The sequence below is a fragment of the Mesoplodon densirostris genome, chromosome 4 (assembly GCF_025265405.1).
Source record: "Mesoplodon densirostris isolate mMesDen1 chromosome 4, mMesDen1 primary haplotype, whole genome shotgun sequence".
NCBI lineage: Eukaryota > Metazoa > Chordata > Mammalia > Artiodactyla > Ziphiidae > Mesoplodon > Mesoplodon densirostris.
Genome location: NC_082664.1, coordinates 110,299,134 through 110,318,298, shown reverse-complemented (window position 1 = coordinate 110,318,298; position 19,165 = coordinate 110,299,134). Strand labels below are relative to the sequence as shown.

General features: G+C 41.2%; 1 protein-coding gene across 1 annotated transcript in view; it reads left to right on the top strand.

The window, feature by feature from the left end:
- Nucleotides 1-19,165, top strand: part of GABRG3 (gamma-aminobutyric acid type A receptor subunit gamma3) — a 449,483-nt gene that overhangs the window by 123,212 nt on the left and 307,106 nt on the right. The window lies entirely within an intron of this gene.

Genomic DNA, 19,165 nt, shown 5'->3' with positions numbered 1-19,165 from the left:
CTTATATATTGTCGGATTCAGTTTGCTTATATTTTGGTGATGATTTTTGTATCTATAGCCATCAGAGTTATTTGCCTGTAATATTCTTTTTTACAGTGTCTTTGTCTGGTTTCAGTATCAGGGTAATGGTGGTTGTAAAATGAATCTGGGAATGTTCCCTTCTCTTCAGTTTTTTGGAATAGTTTGAGAAGGATAGATATTAGCTCTCATTTATGTGTTTGGTAGAATACCTTGTGAAGTTGTCTGTACATGGACTTTTATTTACTGGAATTTTTTGGATTACTAATTCAGTTTCAGTACTGGTGATTGGTCTGTTCACATTGTCTATTTCTTCCTAATCCAGCCTTGGAAGATTGTATGTTTCTAGAAATTTATCCATTTCTACTAGGTTGTCCAGTTTGTTGGCATATAACTGTTTATAGTATTCTCTTATGATTTTTTTGTATTTCTGTGGTATCAGTTGTTATTTCTCCTTTTTCATTTCTTATTTTCTTTATTTGGGTCTTCTCACTTTTCTCCTTGGTGAGCCTGGTTACAGGCTTATAGATTTTGTTTATCTTTTCAAAAAGCTAGCTCTTGGCTTCATTGATCTTTTCTATTTTGTGTGTGTGTATTTTATTTTTCTCTCTGATTTTTATTATTTTCTTTCTCCTGCTGACTTTGAGCTTTGTTTCTTCTTCTTTTTATATTTTGTTTAAGTGGTAGATTAGGTTGTTTATTTGAGATTTTTCTTGTTTCTTAAAAGTAGTCGTGTATCAATATTAACTTCCCTCTTAGAACTGCTTTTGCTGCATCCCCAGGGTTTAGAAAGTTGTATTTTTATTTTCATTTGTCTTGAGGTATTTTCTGATTTCACCTTTGATTTCTTCACTGACCCATTGTGGGGTTTTTTGGTTTTTGTGTGTGTGTTTTTAGTAGTGTGTTGTTTAGTTTCCATGTGTTTGTGTTTTTTTCCATTTTTGTTTGTGATTGACTTCTAGTTCATACCATTGTGTTCAGAAAAAAAGCGTGATATAATTTTTATCCTCTTAAATTTGTTGAGACTTGTTCTGTGGCCTAGCATGTGATCTACATGGAGGACATTCCATGTGCACTTGAATATAATGTTATTCTGCTGTTTTTGGATGGAATGTCCTGTAGTTATCTATTAATTCCAAGACCAGGGATTGAACCCATGTTCCCTGCATTGGCAGGTAGATTCTTTTTTTTTTTTTTTGCGGTACGCGGGCCTCTCACTGTTGTGGCCTCTCCCGTTGTGGAGCACAGGCTCCGGACACACAGGCTCAGCGGCCATGGCTCACGGGCCCAGCACTTCGGCAGCATGTGGGATCTTCCCGGACCGGGGCACGAACCCGTGTCCCCTGCATCGGCAGGCGGACTCTCAACCACTGCACCACCAGGGAAGCCCCTGGCAGGCAGATTCTTAACCACTGCACCACCAGAGAAGCCCCAGTGTCCATTTAGTGTTGATGAACTCTTTTAGTTTTTGGCTTATCTGAGAAGTTCTTTATCTCTCCTTCAATTCTAAATGACAGTCTTGCTGTAGAGTATTCGCAGTTGTAGGTGTTTCCCTTTCATCACTTTACATAAATCATGCCACTTTCTTCTGGCCTGCAAAGTTTCTGCAGAAAAATCAGCTGATAGACTTATGGGGGATTCCCTTCCTTTGTATGTGACTCTTTGTTTTTCTCTTTTTGCTTTTAGAGTTCTCTCTATTTCTTTAACTTTTGCCATTTTAATTATGATATGTCTTGGTGTGGGTCTCATTTGGTTAATCTCATTTGGGACCCTCTGTGCATCCTGTTTTGGCTATCTGTTTCTTTCTTCAGGTTTGGAAATTTTACAGCCATAATTTTATCAAATGCATTTTCAACTGTTTTCTCTTTGTCTTCTCCTTCTGGAACCCCTATAATGCAAATGTTAGTGTGCTTGGTGTTGTCCAAGACGTCCCTTAAATTGTTCTCATTTTTTTAAGTTTTTTTTTTTCTATTCTGATTGGGTCATCTCCATTATTCTATCTTCCAGAGCACTTATGTGTTCTTCTGTTTGACTGCTGTTAATTCCTTCCAGTGTGTCGTTCATTTCATTTAGTGTATTCTTCAGTTCTGACTGGTTCTTTTTATATTTTTTAGTTCCTTGTTAAACTTCTCACTGTGTTCATCTATTCTTTTCTCAAGTTCAGTTAGCATTCTTATTACTAAAGCTTTGAACTCTTCATCTGGTAAATTATCTCTGTTTCATTGGTTGTTTTTTTTCTTTCTTTCAGGTTTCTTTTCCTCTTGTCCTTTCATTTGTAACAATTTCCTCTGTCTTCTCATTTTGTTTAACTTTCTCCATCTTTATGAAATTAGGTGAAATGGTCACCTATTCCAGTCTTGAAGGGGTGTCCTTGTGTGGGAATATCCCTATGCAGTTTGTGTTGAGTAGCTTTGATGGGAGAGCCGGATCTGAGCATGTACTAGCAGCTATCACCATGGTGGGAGGTGGGGCTGGAGATGAAGCAGCCAGAGCCAGTGCCAGATGTGAGCTGAGCTTCTCCTTTGCTCAGTGGCTGTCACTGCCCTATGTAGGGTGGGTCAGAAACTTCTGCTCCCAAGTTGCTGGAGCAGAAGCCCTGAGTGTTGGGTCTGAGCTGATTCCATTCCCTGTAAGTGTGTGCTGGGTCTGATCCCACTCCGTCCCTCCAACTGTGCACCTTCCTTGGCAGTGGCAGACTCCACCCTAGTGTGGAGCTGCATTGGAGCCAGAAGTGCTCAGTGGGTGCTCAGCCTGGGCCAGGGTGCACTGGAGCGGTCACGGGAAGCTAGACAAAGTCCCAGGCAGTTTCAGTCTGCTTCCTCTGTCTTGTTTTGGGAGAAAGCAAGCATCTGTGCACGCCTCATGAGTGGAGTCTAGGTTTTCTCAGCCCTCCTGTTAGTTTTACTGGTTTTCAAACCAGCTAGGGGACTCATCTTCCTGGTGTTGGGCCCCCAGGCTGGGACCCAATATGAGGTTCAAACCCCTCACTTCTCAGGGAGGATCTCCGCCCATGAAATCCCCCTCTCCTCTGAGCCCTTCCCAGGGGCACAGGTCCTGACCTGATCACTTCTCCTCCCTTCCTACTTGATTCTGTTTGGGTCTTTCTTACAGTCTTGGTCGCAGTGGAGTCTTTCTGCCCACCTCCTGTTAATTTTCAGTGAGAACTGCTCCACGTGTAGATCCATTTTTAATGTGTTTTTGGAGGAGGTGAGCTCCATGTCCTCCTACTCTGCCATCTTGATCTCTCCCTCCGTAGACTCCTTGACAGGTTGTAAGGTGGTTTCACTTTGAAGGAGGAGGTGTAGCTGTGTAAACATCACAGCTTTGAGACCAAGAAGGAAATGCTTGTAATCACTGAGACCAATTGCTGTCCCTGTTCTGCAGGGGACCTTGAGAAGGACACCTTCTTGAATGAGTGTGGGCCTTAAAGCAAGAGCATCAAATCTGAGCATGAAACTGGTCAAGGTTCAGTAATTTACAGCCCATGGGCCAGATGGGGCCAAGGCCTGCTTTTCTTTCTTAAAAATTGCTGGTTAGTTAAGAAAAATCTGTACACTTTTAAAGTATTATAAAAAACCAGCAACAATGACAGCAACAGCAAATCTCAAGAAACTAAAGAAGAATGTGTGAGACTCTGTTCCATAAAGCCTGAAATATTTTCTCCCTAGCTCTTCACAGAAGAAAGTTCACCAACACCTGCTCTAGAGGCACCCCAGCTTTCTGCTTTACAGGCACACCACGAAGATATTGTGTGTTCAATTCCAGACCACAGTGATAAAACAGATATCACAATAAACTGAGTCACATGAATATTTTTTTTGTTTCCCAGTGTGTGGAAAGTTTATATTATACTATATATGTTTATATATAGTATATATATACACTATGTGTATATATATATATATATATATATACTATGTGTATATATATATATATATATATATATATATATATATATATATACTATATGTTTATATTATACTATATTCTATGATGTGTTCAATAGCATTGTGCCTGAGAAAACAATATACATACCTTAGTTAAGAAGTACTTTATTGCTAAAAAGTGCTCATCATCATTGAGCTTTCAGTGAGTTGTGGTAACATCAGAGATCACTAATCACAGATCACCATAACAAATGTAAGAATGATGAAAAAGTTTGAAATATTGCGAGAATTACCAACATATGACACAGAGATGCAAAGGAAGCAAATTCTGTTGGAAAAATGACACCGATAGACTTGCTCAGTGCAGGGCTGCCACAAACCTTCAATGTGCAAAGCACAAGAAAGCAAAGTGCAATAAAACAAGATAGCCCTGTGTAACAGTTTTTTGATTGTTAAGATCAACCAATACTGAGTACCGTGAACTTAGAGGAGGCATAACTTGGGGTTATTAGTTCTAAAGTTGTTTGCTAATGATATGGTTATATATTTAGGAGACTGAAAGGAGACAATGAAAAAGTTAGAACATGATAGAGATTACTAAAAGTTTGAGAGCAAAGATAAAAGTGTTCTCAAAAATGAATAAGAAAAAAATCCACCATTAACCCAGAAGTAGAAAAAATATTTTTTAAAAAGCACAAGAGAAAAATCACAAAGAGAAAATAAAGATACAAAACAATGATTAAATCAGTAATCAAAGAAGGTCACTCATTTAATAAATATACATGAGCATCTTCTTTGGGTCAGGCATTGTTTTAGGTCCTGAAATCAAATTTAACACCAGGGCATCCCTGATGGTGCAGTGGTTGAGAGTCCACCTGCCAATGCAGGGGACACGGGTTCGTGCCCCAGTCCAGGAGGATCCCACATGCCGCGGAGCGGCTGGGCCCGTGAGCCATGGCCGCTGAGCCTGTGCGTCCGGAGCCTGTGCTCCACAACAGGAGAGGCCACAGCAGTGAGAGGCCCGTGTACTGCAAAAAAGAAAAAAAAAAAAAAAAGTAACACCAACGATTCACCCTGGGAATTGGCAGAGACATTCTCAGAGTTTTGGAAAGGGCTGTGGGAAGAGGTGAGAAGTATCATCCAGTGTTGTTGAGAGAATAAAACTGGGGTTTGTGGAGAGCTTTTTTGAGAAGCCCTGCCTGGAAGCCTGTCATGTCAGGTCTGCTAGCCCATCTCGCATGGCTGAATGGAAACCCCTGAGCTCCCACCACAGCAGCATCCACTGCAAACAGAAAACCAGTACCTGTGCCAGATGGCGAATGAGGTTTTTAAAATTATATTGGTCATATTTGTTCTGCAATAAATGAAACTCAATTGTACGGTGAACTTTCAAGGATGATTCTAGCACATTCCTCTGTATTCCTGCACTGACTCTTCCTAAGACCCCAGACTTTGATCAGGAAAAAGCAACAGATCACCCAGTTCAGGTGTATACAAGTGCTGGAAACTTCATCAAAGAAGCACATCATAAAAACATTGTCCATTTCTCCCTTTTTTCCAGACTCTGTACCCTTTCTTATTTCAAAGGGTTGAGGATACAAAGACAGAGTCTAGAGTAGACAGTTCTTCTGTATCCGTTGTTCAGATGGAAAAACAAGACCCTCCAGCAGGTGGCCAGAAGACGATAACCCTGGCCCTGCTTTGAAACATTCAGTACTTGATTCCAGTTTTTTGGCCTCCAGATTTTCAGCTTCTGAAAACCCCAAGGGCACTTCCTCCTTCTTACCTGGGAGCACATGGATGTGAGCTGATCTGCAAGAAACACTTCACCTTTCCGTGTCCCGAAGTAACCGAGAACTTCAAAAAAGACATTTTCCTATTGGGTTCTTTGCACAAGCTGGGTCAGGACAAGTCATCAGACACACGGTTTTTATGGGATTAAACCATTTTTGCTTTTGTAGTTCCAGTAGAGAATGTTTTTTGAATCAAATTAACAAGAAGGCTTCAACATCTATGGTCATTTATGCTTTTGGTTTTTAAGAGAGAATGGCAAATGACAAACAACTAGAGTGTCTGAGATTTATTAAAACCAAAGGATTCCAGAGGTTGTGTCTTGGAGTCATTTGAGTTTTGCTCCGTTGTCTGTGCCTTACACATCTATAGGGCTGCACAGTCCTAAAGGATGCCTCTGTGGTGCCTGGAAAGATTGGGCAGCAGAGGGCCCTGGTGATGGAGAAAGTGAGTCTTGGTCACCAGGTTATCCTTAGGGCTCCCTCTGCATGTCCTTCATTAGTTCCATATGTGAAATGTGGCGTTGTTTTAAAGGGATTGTCCCGTGTACTTATTATTTGGAAAATTACCATCCTGACTGGTAGGTGTAAGACAACATAGTTCAGAACATTTACCATTTAGTCTAAAAACAGAAAGACCAAATTACTTGCCTAAAAGAAGTCCCAGGGACAAAGAAATAAAAAAGAAGTGACTGCGTACATGCAGACAGTGTCCGTGTACATCCAGACAGAAAGTCATTACATCCAGCTTCTGTTGCAGTACCAGAAGGGCTTTTGCCCTGCCCTGTGCAGCCAGGCTTGTTGCATGACATGAGAGCATGTGGGCTCAACTGGGAAGCTGTTTATTTACTCATGTCACAGTGAATCTTTGGGATATTTCCATTGCAGAATTTTACAAACAGTTGCATGGAGAAGCCATGGACTTTTACTGAAGAGCGTGCTAATCTGCTCTATCTGCAAAGACAGCCTTTGAATTTAAAGTCCTATCTTACTGAATTCCCATGGTGACTCATAATGATAAGACAGCGGGTTCAGGTTTACCATGCATCTGAGGATGGAACAGATGGTGACAAGAGTTTATACCCAGCTCTCTCAGCAGAGTTTGGTGTAATTAATAAGTGGCGGAGTCTTACTGAGTAGTTGTGGATAAGGGTAACGATTTTTGTGTATGCTTTTCATTTTAAGTTTTAGATGCACCCTGTGGGGTGAAGAACTCAGTGAAGGGGCTTCCCTGGTGGAGCAGTGGTTGAGAGTCTGCCTGCCGATGCAGGGGACACGGGTTCGTGCCCCGGTACGGGAAGATCCCACATGCCGCGCAGCGGCTGGGCCCGTGAGCCATGGCCGCTGAGCCTGCGCATCCGAAGCCTGTGCTCTGCAATGGGAGAGGCCACAACAGTGAGAGGCCCACGTACCGCAAAAAAAAAAAAAAAAAAAAAAAAGAATTCAGCGAAGTCTGAATCATTTGATTTCTCAATTTGACTAAATTCTGAGAAACGTACTGAACAGTAAGTGAGCTATGTTATGCTCACCCAAAAGTCACAGTATCTTTGAATTTGGGAAATTAATTTATATATCCCAAACTTTCTGGCTACACATCCAGTTTCTGGTCATTGTTTTGATCTGTTGCTATTTGTCAAAGTACTTCAAAAAAACAAATTGCCATAATGGAAACTAAGAGCTATCATCTCATAAATAATCAGAGTAACTGTAGAGATGTGCTGTCTGAATTCATCCTCGTAGCTCTGAAGACTGATTTAGTCCATTAGATTCCAGTATGTTCTTTGACTTGATCAAAATTGATAAGTGATTAGCACTAAGTCTGAAACTGTGCCACTTTGTATAAAATAAAATTGATTTTTAACTGCTTTTGTATTGCTAGAGTATGTATTTTCTTTTTTCTTTTTCCAGCTTTATTGAGATATAATTGACACATAACAGTGTGTAAGTTTAAGGTTTACACTGGGTTGACTTGATACATTTATAAATTGCAAAATGATTACCACCATAATATTTGCTTCCACCTCCATCCCATCACATAGTTACTATTAAATGTTTTTTTTGGAAAGCTCTTAGGCTAAATGCAACCATTGTCACCAGTAAAACCATTTGTAAAGTCTACACACAAATGAATTTTGGATCCAATAGCCACTATTAAAATAATTTTAGGCCTCCATTTGCTGGTTAAGGAACACTAAGCTGCTGTAACAAGAAAATCCAAGTAATTCAATGATTTGAAGAGTGTAGAAATTTCTTATTAGGAATTCCGAGGAACATTTCAGGCTGGTAGGCTGCTCTGGCCCCTCCAGCATTCAGGGAAGCAGGCTGACAATGAGTGCTCCATCATTTCCAGCATGTGACTGCAAAGCCTGGAGGGTACTCCCTACTCTGTTCACAGGTCCCTTGGGGAGAACTAAGTTCTGGGGCTACAGCCAGCTGCAGGGGGGGTCTGTGAAGTGGGTTCTTGTCTGGCACTGTCTTCCCACATGCAACCCTGTTCTTACTGAAAATTGGGAGAATGGATTTTGGTGGGCAAATAACAAGTAGTCTCTACTTCTTTTGGTTTAGTTCATAAGCTAAATCCAAGTTACAAGAACAGTATGTTGACCTGTAATTTCTAAGTTTCTACTGATGACTGGGATAGTTAACTGTAACCTTTATTCCAGTTTGAAAATATGGTTCAGTAAATATGGAGTCAAGGATGTATTTCCAAATCGAGTCTTTATTACTGTTTTGTAACAATTTCTAAACCCAGACTCCCAGTAGTGTTTCTTTTACTGTCTATGCTCATGATGGCATTGTCACCACTGTGTAGTGACAGTGCACAGGGTGGACTCACTGGAAGGACTGAGCCCTTTTCATTTCTATTGACCATCAATCAGTTATTTGGATACCAACTACATTCTTCTCTCACCCTGTCAAGAAACCTGAAGTTTGGCAAATATTCTTTTTTCATTTCTAACTTAAATGTCCCAGAGAGGAGACATGTGTTCCAAGACTGTATTGAGATGGTATGAAGGTAAATTATGCAAAGCAAAGGGATTTGCAACCATGTGTATAGCTTTCACCAGCCTGATGATAATGCCTTCAGATAGTCTGTGTATAGAACAAACGTATGGATACCAAGGGGAGAAGTGAGGGTGGGATGAATTGGGAGATTGGGATTGACACTACTATACATACTCTACTATGTATAAAATAGATAACTAAGGAGAACCTACTGTATAGCACTGGGAACTCAATTCTCTGGTGACCTAAATGGGAAAGAAATCCAGAAAAGAGAGGATATATGTATACGAATAGCTCACTTTGCTGTACAGCAGAAACGAATACAACACTGTAAAACAACTATATTCCAATAAAAATTAATTAAAAATTTTTTAAAAGACGCAGTTTATTTCTAGTTTAGTTTTTATACAGAAAAACTTATAGCTTCAGGTCTCTGTTACTTCAGATACAATAATGCTGAGAAAAGTAATATCAAAATGATGCCCAACATAACCAAAATTTTAGAAAAAAAGTTACTTAAATCAATTGAACCAGCGTCATTTGTTTTTTTAAAAAATTACCCTTCAGTATAAATTTCTCACTTCTAAAACACTTTTGTCCATCAAGAAAAGATAAAACAAGAAACCATAAAAGGAAGACCAAACGCATGTATTAGTATCTTTGCTGCCTTCATTCCCTTTGCTAGTGCCAAAAATCTCTAGTCGAAAGGGACTTGCCAAAGACAAGGATTAGCAAACAAGCCTGTAGGATGCTTAAAAACATTTAATAAAATTGAAAAGTATCATACTTCTCAGCTTCTGTGGAGATAGTTCAAAATTTTGAATTCAAGCCAATGGTAAGAACATTGTGTGAAAAATCTGCAGTCTTGTTGCAGATAGGTTATTTGTTGTCATTGGTGGTATGTAAAGTGATGGTGGTAAAAACAAAATATGGAAAAAGCAGTTCAATGTTTGTATCTACACAGGAATACCAGATATAAATGAAACAGTTTTCCTGTTTAGGTCAGTCTTTTTTTTCTCTCTCTTTGGGGCTATCCAATGTAAAGTTTTCAATAAAATGTCTGTAAACTGTGAAAAAAAGATGCAGTTTAGATGATTGAACCACTAGGTGGCACCACAGAGAATATAAGTATCTGTACCAATTACCAGGTAAGAAGTTTTGTTCTTTGCTTAAGTATCTGTACTTCATAGCAGCAGAACTTGGTCCTAGAACCTCTGTGTGGCCAAAAGTTACTGAAGAATGAACCATGTCCCCCCTTATAGTTTTTTCCCTAAAATATGTATGAATAGATACTGTCATTAATTACAACCTTTTATCAATGTTATAAAATTAAATGCTTAGAATATGGGCAATGTATTGTGGTTATAAACCAAGAGATGAAGAACAGTAGAAACTATATGATTTAAAAATATGTACTTTAATTTACATGACATTAAGGAGAATCTAAAACCCAAGTGGTTTTTTAAATTTCCAGTATTGAACCACTTGTGGTCATGAACTTTCACGAGAGGAGAACCTTGTTCAAACATAAACCTTCTTCGTTCCGGAAGGGGCAGGGTGGTTACCTACTTGGAGCATCCCATGGCCTGTCAGTGTGCTTCCCCAATGGCTGACTGGGCCTCTGGGCAGGGCTGAAGCCCCACTTGGCTGGTCCTACAAGGTCATGGCATGCTCTGAGAAACAGCTCTCCAGCAAACAGCTGGCAGCTCCCAGGCTCTTAGAACTAACAGACTGTGTCATTGCCAACTGTTGTCAAATAGTCCTTGCCCACAGGACTCAACTCAGCTTCAGAAGGTCCCTGAGATTTCTAGAATGTCAGGAGAAAAGTGTGTCAACGAGCAATGCAGTTCACTGAACTCTGTGGAATTACTGTGTTAAGTGTTAGGTGGAGTGAGTATAGTACAGAGGCCATTCCTGGTGAGTGCCTGCCCCAGAGGAGCATCAGATGATGGGAGCACAGAGCCGTGCTGAGTAGAATCACACGTGCCAATCTGTGGGGTCTTGAGGACCGAGTCACTGTCTTCCTTTGCTAACTCCACTCTGCCAACCTCATTGATTACTTTGTGCACTTGAAACTATATTGAACTGATAGCCCCCAAGCTCCCTCCTCTCTGTAAAAGGACTGAGACCTTAGGTCTGGTTTTTATATTTCTCTCTTCAGTTCTTCTGTCTTCTAGAAGTTCTGACTCTAGTTCCATTGTTTCATCTGTGTAGTCCTAGTAGGACTTCGCATTTCTAAGGAAGCCACAAAATGCTGGTAAATATTCTGTAGTGTACTTTAGGTGGCAGTGCCTCAATACAGTTCAAATGAATGAAGCCATAAATAAAGCATTTTGAGTTTAATAGACGGGAAGGTCATAATACAAAGTAGGAATATATTAGGAATGAGGAAACTTGCTATTGCTCTCCTGGGTTTAATATTTTGTTTTCCATTAAAGGTTAATAACTTACAGACAAGTGTTTCCATGCTGGCAGGAAATGAAAGGCCACATTATGGAGATGTTATTGTGTACTTTTAATGATGATGGGAGCTTTCACCAAACATATGTTCTTATATTTCTGGTGCAGTAAACTCCCCAGCTTCATGGGTCCTTCAAGGAGGCCCCCGTGTGGTTAAGCCACACAGTTTGGTCTCATACCTTATACTGGGCTAGGTGGATTCTGAACTCCGGCTGTTTGAGTAGGGTTTTAAATAAGTCTATGATAAAACAGTATTCCATTGACGTAACTACTCTTTTTGTTGTTGTTAAAATTAAACATCAGATTTTACCATTTAACTAGAAAACACTGTTCAGCTGCATAAAAACTTTCAGCTGTATAACAGCTCTCTAGAATAATTACATCTCTCCCAAGTTTAAACCATGTGCTTATTGATATCTGTATGTGCCAGTCAGATGCAGCTAAAGATTTATCATCAGTACCAGTTCCAAAGAAAATGCTAGGATTGACTTATGGAGCCAGCCTCTCTATCTTCTATCTTCCCACCTTCCACTCCCACCAAAAAATTTGAAAAAGGAAAAGAGAACTATTTCTCCTGCAAACTAAAACTCCAACTCTGACCCTGGCTTAGTTGATAACCTCAAGTAAATTGCTTTCCAGGAGCAAGCCCATTTTTAAAAGGTAACTGGGACCTGGTGGGAGCTGGGGAATCACTTCTCCTCCCTGGGCACAAAATGTCTGAGAAGATCTATACACCCCCTGCTTTAGTATTTTCACTGGGAGGCTCTTCCATTTTTGAACAATTCTAATTACGGAAAAATTCTTCTCATGCAGCAGATTGTAATCTCCCCCTTTACTTCTGTTCTCTAACCCTGTATTTGCCTTCTGGTGTCTTAAAGAACAAGTCTAACCTATCACCCATGGCTACTTTTAAACATTGAAGTCTGTCGCTGTGCTTCCATGTGTGCATGCTTAGCCGCCCCAGACCCTCACCACGTACTGGGGTTTCCCACCCCACCACCCAACTGCCTTCTCTGGACGTTTGTGGGCTTGTGTTCATGGGGGCGTCTGTCGTTGAGCCTGGCTGCTTTTATTTTTTTAATTTACTTTTTTAAATAGTTATTTAATTATTTTTGTCTGCGCCAGGTCTTCGTTGCTGTGCGCGGGCTTTTCTCTAGTTGTGGTGAGCGGGGGCTACTCTTCGTTGCAGTGCATGGACTTCTCATTGCGGTGGCTTCTCTTGTTGCGGAGCATGGGCTCTAGGCACACAGGCTTCAGTAGTTATGGCTCGTGGGCTCCAGAGTGCAGGCTCAGTATTTGTGGTGCATGGGCTCAGTAGTTGTGGCTCACAGGCTCTAGAGCTCAGGCTCAGTAGTTGTGGTGCAAGGGTTTAGTTGCTCCGTGGCACGTGGGATCTTCCCAGAGCAGGGCTAGAACCCATGTCCCCTGCATTGACAGGCGGATTCTCAACCACTGTGCCACCAGGGAAGCCTGAGCCTGGCTGCTTTTAAAACACTGGAAATAGTTCAGTCTTTAGCTCGAGAGTAGGAATACATATTCTTGACTAGATTTGGATAAATAGTTTAGATAGTTTATACTCGTTGGTAGGCCCCCTGAGGACCAGATATGTTTACTTAATATTTAATAGTTAATGCTTAATTAATGTTTATTGAACTCAAAAAGGACTTTTTAAAGAAACAATAAACACTAAAAAAAGAAATTAACAAATTACTGTCTTATTTGTAAAATAAGTGGATTCTGCTGAATTATATCTGAGATTCCTTTCAACTCTAATACTCGCTGATGACTTACGTATAAAAGAAATCTATACATTACAGTTCAGTCTCATGAGGAGTTGCATTTTGCACTGCATAATGTAAACAGCAGGTGGCGCATTACTTTTCTCCCTAATGAGGGACAAGCTCAAGGGGTGAGGTCTATACTGTACTTTAATTTCTCACGTGCCTAAGCCTGGCTAAACTGTTGCAAGGCAAATGCAAAGTTGGAACCCTGGAAAAATGGGAACTTAAAGTTTCATGTTTAGTTGTTGTCGATGTTTATGTCATAGCAATGACAGGGTGTTAATAGGGTGGGAATTGAATTCATAGAAAACATGCTCCTAGACATATATCTCTATTTCTGAAAATTTGAAATGATATTAGGTTGTTTCATTACAATAGGAAGATATTGGAGGCAGAGTTTCAGGAATATGTGAATTTTCCTCTGGTAGGTCAGTGGTGTTTATTAGTGGTAAGAATGTGGGGGCCAACTTCCCTCCTTCCTGTAGATCCCCCGAAATATACTCTGTAGAACATGTGGGTCTCTGTTCCTCCCATTTGTGACATCCCATGGATTTGGAGAGTCAAATTATCTTTTGGTGTTTTTTGTTGCTTTGATGTGTGGTAGAAGATCTTTTCTTTTCTAGGGAAGTATTGAGAAAAGAGAAGAGGACAAAACAGAACTTAGCTTAGTCTGCTGAGCTATGATCAGGCAATCACTGGGGCCAAAATACAGCCTGATAGATCTCAGCAGTTTATGTGCTTTTTTTGAGAAACAGTAGAAAAAGAACCTCAGTGTACTTGGAGTTTTATCTCCACTGGAATCCTCTGTGGGGAATTTAACTAGACAGCTATAGCATCGTGTGGACTTCTCCTTTCATACAGGTAAAATCCTGGTCAATTTAGATATGTCAACTTGGATTTATACTTTTAAAGGGGAAAGCATTCTCTGTGGAAAGGTGGCATTTCCCTGCTACGTACATTCCCAGAAAATTACCAATTTTGCATGATCATACTTCTATGATATTGCTCAATAATAGCTGAAATAAATGAACTAAAGTGGTACTGGCTGTTTGCAAGAACTAAAGATTAGGTTTCTAGAAAAATCCTTTGGTCATTTACTTATGATATTATAATTTCCCTTTTTTTCCTAACCCCTGATAGACCTAGCAGTTCTTACTGAGATATACATATATTCACAGAAATCTGGCTTAATACTAACCGTATATCTTTTGAACATAAAAGATGTAATCTGTTTTATTTATTCCCTTCTTTTCTAAATATTCCTGAAATCGTGGTGCCCTTTTATTCTGTGTCTCTGGTTTTTGGAGATACAGTAGTGCTTAATAAACCTTGCTGCTGAGTGGTCTGGAAGACCCATGGGCTCAAACTTTAGTCAAGAAAAAGCATCTCACTAACCTTTCGGAATAATTGGTACTGCTTTTAATGAAATGCTGATATGTATTTTGTGCTATGATTCAAATATTCCTGGTGGAAAAAAAAGGAGAGGTGCCACCAGAAGGGTCACATTTAAAAGTAGACTCCAGGCCACTTGAAGGACCTTCAGGAAAGACTAGTGTTGCCCACACTTGCATGGAAAAGCTTCAGTTTCTTGGAAAATTTTAAAATAGTTTTCAGTCTAATGCTCACTCGACCTGAAGCACTTAAGTCTTCCTTAAATGACTTTTCTTAAATAACTATACTGTGTGTTTTCCGAAAGCAATTTTAAAAAAAGTTTATAACTTATCAGTTGTAAAGGTGTCTTTTTCCTTCCTGGTAGTCTTTTTTTCTTACCAAAATTCACTAATCATGAATGTCTGTGAAATTGAATTTCAAATGTAGAATACTTGACTCATTTAAAGTTAAATTTTGTTACTGATTTAATTATAGATTTTTTGGTAAAGACTGTTTATATATATATATGTGATATATATATTTCACATCTTTATCCATTCATCTGTTTATTTTATTTATTTTTTATTTTTTAACATCTTTATTGGAGTATAATTGCTTTACAATGGTTAGTTTCTGCTTTATAACAAAGTGAATCAGTTATACATATACATATGTTTCCATATCTCTTCCCTCTTGCGTCTCCCTCTTCATCAAAAAAGCCTTATTTCTATCTATGTAGAAAACACAGTGAAACAAATCCTTATTGGAAAAAAAAGGAAAGACCCTTTAACCTCAGAGCAGGTATGGTAGTTATCGCGGATGGAGGAGCAGCTGCTGGGGTGGGGAGAGGGAGGGCCGGCTCAGGACTCAGGAGGTTGCTCCTGGATCACTTTTTCTGGATTCCCATTCCCCCTCATCTTGGAAAATAGCACCATTTTCATATGCATGCTTCAAAAATAATACCTTTTCTGACTTTATCCTGTTAATTTTACACTTCAAGTTCTAGGAGTGAAGGAATTGATAACATTTATTTAAAATATTGCATAGCTAAACTTATGCTGTGTGCTGAAATGTTGGGGAATAGCATGTCAAGGGAAAGTGAGACAAAATCAAAAACAAGCAATTAAGAAACACACAAACCTCTTTAATGTGAGTATGACTTTGGGGGATGCAGGGAGCTCATTTGACTACTAGCAGCTTCCAAGCAAAATGAAAGCATTGACATGTGCATGAATATTGCTAGGTTTTGCAATTCCCCAGACACATCAAAACCTCTTACAACCCCCACTGCCTTCCCCTCTTCTGCTCTTCTTTCCCAGTCAAGGGAGCATTTTATAATGTGCTTGCTCCAGTGCTCTCAAGCAAGAGGGTCTGCAGCTTAGTGACGTAGGACATGTTTTGGAGTCAGATGGAATTGGGAGGATTCATTTAGATGAAAACAGCAAAGAAGGCTTGGAAGTGCTTCCGCTGTTTGCATTTTCCTGCCGTCTCACTCCTGTGTTTCATTTCAAGGCTGCTGTGGCAGTTGTAGTAAAGTTTGTCCCCACTCAGAGGTTAATTCCCTGTGTCCACCTGAGGTTCCTGTTTCTTTCCTTCTCTTACAATGTCTTATGGAGGAAGCTGCTGTTGTGTTGCCAGCTGAGCAACTTTCCAGAGAACATTCCTTGGCTGAATGGAGCCACCATGCCTGGAGGAGGGACAGCAAATGACAGACAGCTGGCACAAGAGGCTGGTCCCTTTGCCACAGTGGAGTAATTCTGTAGTTGTGTCTGTGCTCCAGAGTGCCCCCATGGGGCCAGCTTGCCTCCAGCTAAGACCCCACTTGACTTTCCCTGCTGCCCTGACCTGCTTCCCTGCCTCTCCTGCTCCTGGGCACTCCCTCAGTATGTGACCGGCCCACAGCACCTTCTAGGCTCGACTTTCAGGGAGGCTGACCCAGTCAGGTCCTTCCCGTTGGCTTTGGCACCTAGAACCCTCGACATGCCAAGGTTGCTCTCCTTTCCAAGCCTGGCCTCCGCACCTCCTCTTCATTCTGTGAACTCCTGGACACCCCGCACTAAACTCTCTTCTGTTCTCCGTTGAGTCGGTGTATATAGTTTGCAGGCACAGAGCTCTGACAGCTTGATGCCTGGGTCTATCAGTATCAGCTCAAGAGAGAGAAGCTACAGAGTGGTTTGAACTGGGAAAGTATAGTATAAAGAATTGCTATAACTATAACAGAGGATTGAGGTAAAGGGGGATGGGATAGTAAGAAGTAAAGAGAACACTGAAAAATACAGGCAGAGCATACAGAAGGAGATAGCTACCCAAGGAAGGGGCCCTGGTCTGAGATGCAGACATTGTCAAAGGGGCTGTGGCCATGGCTTGCTGGACAACAGAGGAGTCAACTGTGGTCCTGCACCAGTGGAACTTGCCAGAAATCCACCTTCCAAGTTGCTGGGGAAATCCATTTACCCAAGGAGTCATTCTACTACAAAACCAGGGAGGGTGCTGTGAAGCTGCTGGCCACTGGGTACCACTGAGTGCTGTGCACTGAGGAGCCAGGTGCTGTGGGAGCCGGGCATGGTTGGGGGTGGGGTGGGCACAGGGTGGGGGACAGCCTTTCCACTGGAGCCTAGAGCTGGAAGGGCCTAGTGCACTGAAGCAGCTGGGCCCTGGAGACATGGCCACGCTGCAGCAGCCCTCTCAGAGAGCACTCCAGAACCCAGCGGCAAAGCCTTCACATTGTATCTCCAGCACCCCCTGCTGACAAAACTTACTGCCAGTTGGTCAAGGAATCATATTTATAGGACCCAGATCCATTTTCATGCATCAGGCAATGAAGGAGAAATTCAGAGCTGAGAGGTAGTACATTGATAACTGGCACAGCGCCTTATTTCCTCATGTGATGCATTAGCAGGAGCTCTTTCCTGGTCACAGATAGGATAGGGAGTGTATGATAAATACAGTGGAATTGCAAAAGGGTGGGACACTGAACAGGATGAATTGCAACCCTTTCAAAATGGAACATGCAAAACATTGCCCAGAGCTGTAGTGGAGCCTTTGATCTAATCAGAGCCCCTGATCTCTCACTCTACCAGGCTTTCTGAATCTTCTGAGATGGACAGCACTTGGGGTCTGACTGCCATATTGTTACTGAATCCAAGCTTGTACTGTTCACCACACGACAGTCCAATAATCGAGAGACGAGTTGTTGGGGCAAAGAATAACAACTTTATCTGGAAAGCCAGCTAACCAAGAAGTTGGTGGGTTCATGCCCCAAAGAACCATCTTGCCTGAGTAAGAAGTCAGGCTTTTTTTTATACTAAAAGAGGAGGAAGTAAAGTCAAAAACTTCCTGGTTCCCATCAGCCTCCAGAGGGGAGTTGTGAATTTCTTCCTCCTCGTAGTCATTCAGAGGTGGGCCTGGTCAAGATGTTTCTTGTGAGCTAAACAAAGGTATTTTAACTTAATGGTCATTACCTGGGAGGCAGGGTTACCAGAGAGGGACCATTATGTGTAATTTAGGCAACATCCGTTTAGTGATTAACTTGTAACAGGATACAAAAGGTTCTTCCCTATTACAATTCCCCACTGTCAACATCCATTCCATTTCTTGTGATAAAAGAATGGAGACCATTCTGCTGAACTAAGGTGACAAATATTCCTTAGAATCTTTAGTCAGTCCCTTTTATCCACAACTATTTGAACCTAGTGAAACCTCTTAGCACTTTGTTGTCTAATTCGTAATTGCATTTGGGGTTTTGGTTCCAGTTCCCAATACATATACTAAATTCCTGTGCTATTTATTTGGACAAAATTAAACAAATTGGCTGCCCCTTCTCCAGCTACAGTGGAATTACCATCTATTTCAGTTGGATAGGCAGACCTATTGGAGGCAAACTCATGAATAGTATAGTGCCCAAAGTTTTAATATAATTGGCAATTGCTAGGTCTTTTAACATTTATAGATTCTCCTACCTGGGTAGACACCTGGAGTGGCCTACCATACAATATTTTAAAGGGGCTTAATTTAAGCCTGCCTCTGGGAGCCACGGATCCATAGCAGGACAACTGGCAAGGCCTTATCCCAAGTTTAATGTCTCTTGACTTTTTAACAACATTCCTTTTTAATATAGGATTCATTTTCTTGTTTTTAACTGTCGATTGTTGTCTCCAGGATGAATGTTGTTTTAATGCTTTAATCCAAATCAGGGGATAATTTCCCTAAGGAGGGCATTAACCACTTCAGAGATTTTCTGTCCAGGTGGGATATCCTGAAAAAATGTCCACAGAAACACTAGCAGGTTATCTGAAATTTTTGCAGCTTGAGGCATTTGAGTTAAGTCTATTTTTCAGTCCTGGGGAAACCAAGATGGTGGAGGAGTAGGAGACGTGGAGTTCATCTCTCTCCACAAATGCCTCAAGAATACATCTACAGATGGAACAATTCTCACAGAACACCAGGTGAACACTAGAAGACCTTAGACACCAGTAAGGACAAGAAAGATCTCCACATAACTGGGTAGGACAAAAGAAAGAAGGGGAAAAAAAGAGGAGAGGAAGCGGGATGGGATCTGTGCCCCTTGGGGGGAGCTGAAGCAGAGAAGAGGTTGCCACATCTGGGGAAGCGCCTCACCAATGGGGAAATCAGCTGGGACAGAAAGGGAGCATCTGAGACTGTCAGAGGAGGGTGAAACAGCCAGTCTGTGGCAGACAGGACAGAGTGAGACCTACACAGATGGTCCGTGCCACAGCCCTGCATGCCCCAGACTGCGACATGTGTCTGCCAGTGCACACAGGGCTAAGAGCTGGAACGTTGGGATTGGAGAGCAAACCCAGGGGGAGGACTGCCACTGACTGTGAGGAGACAG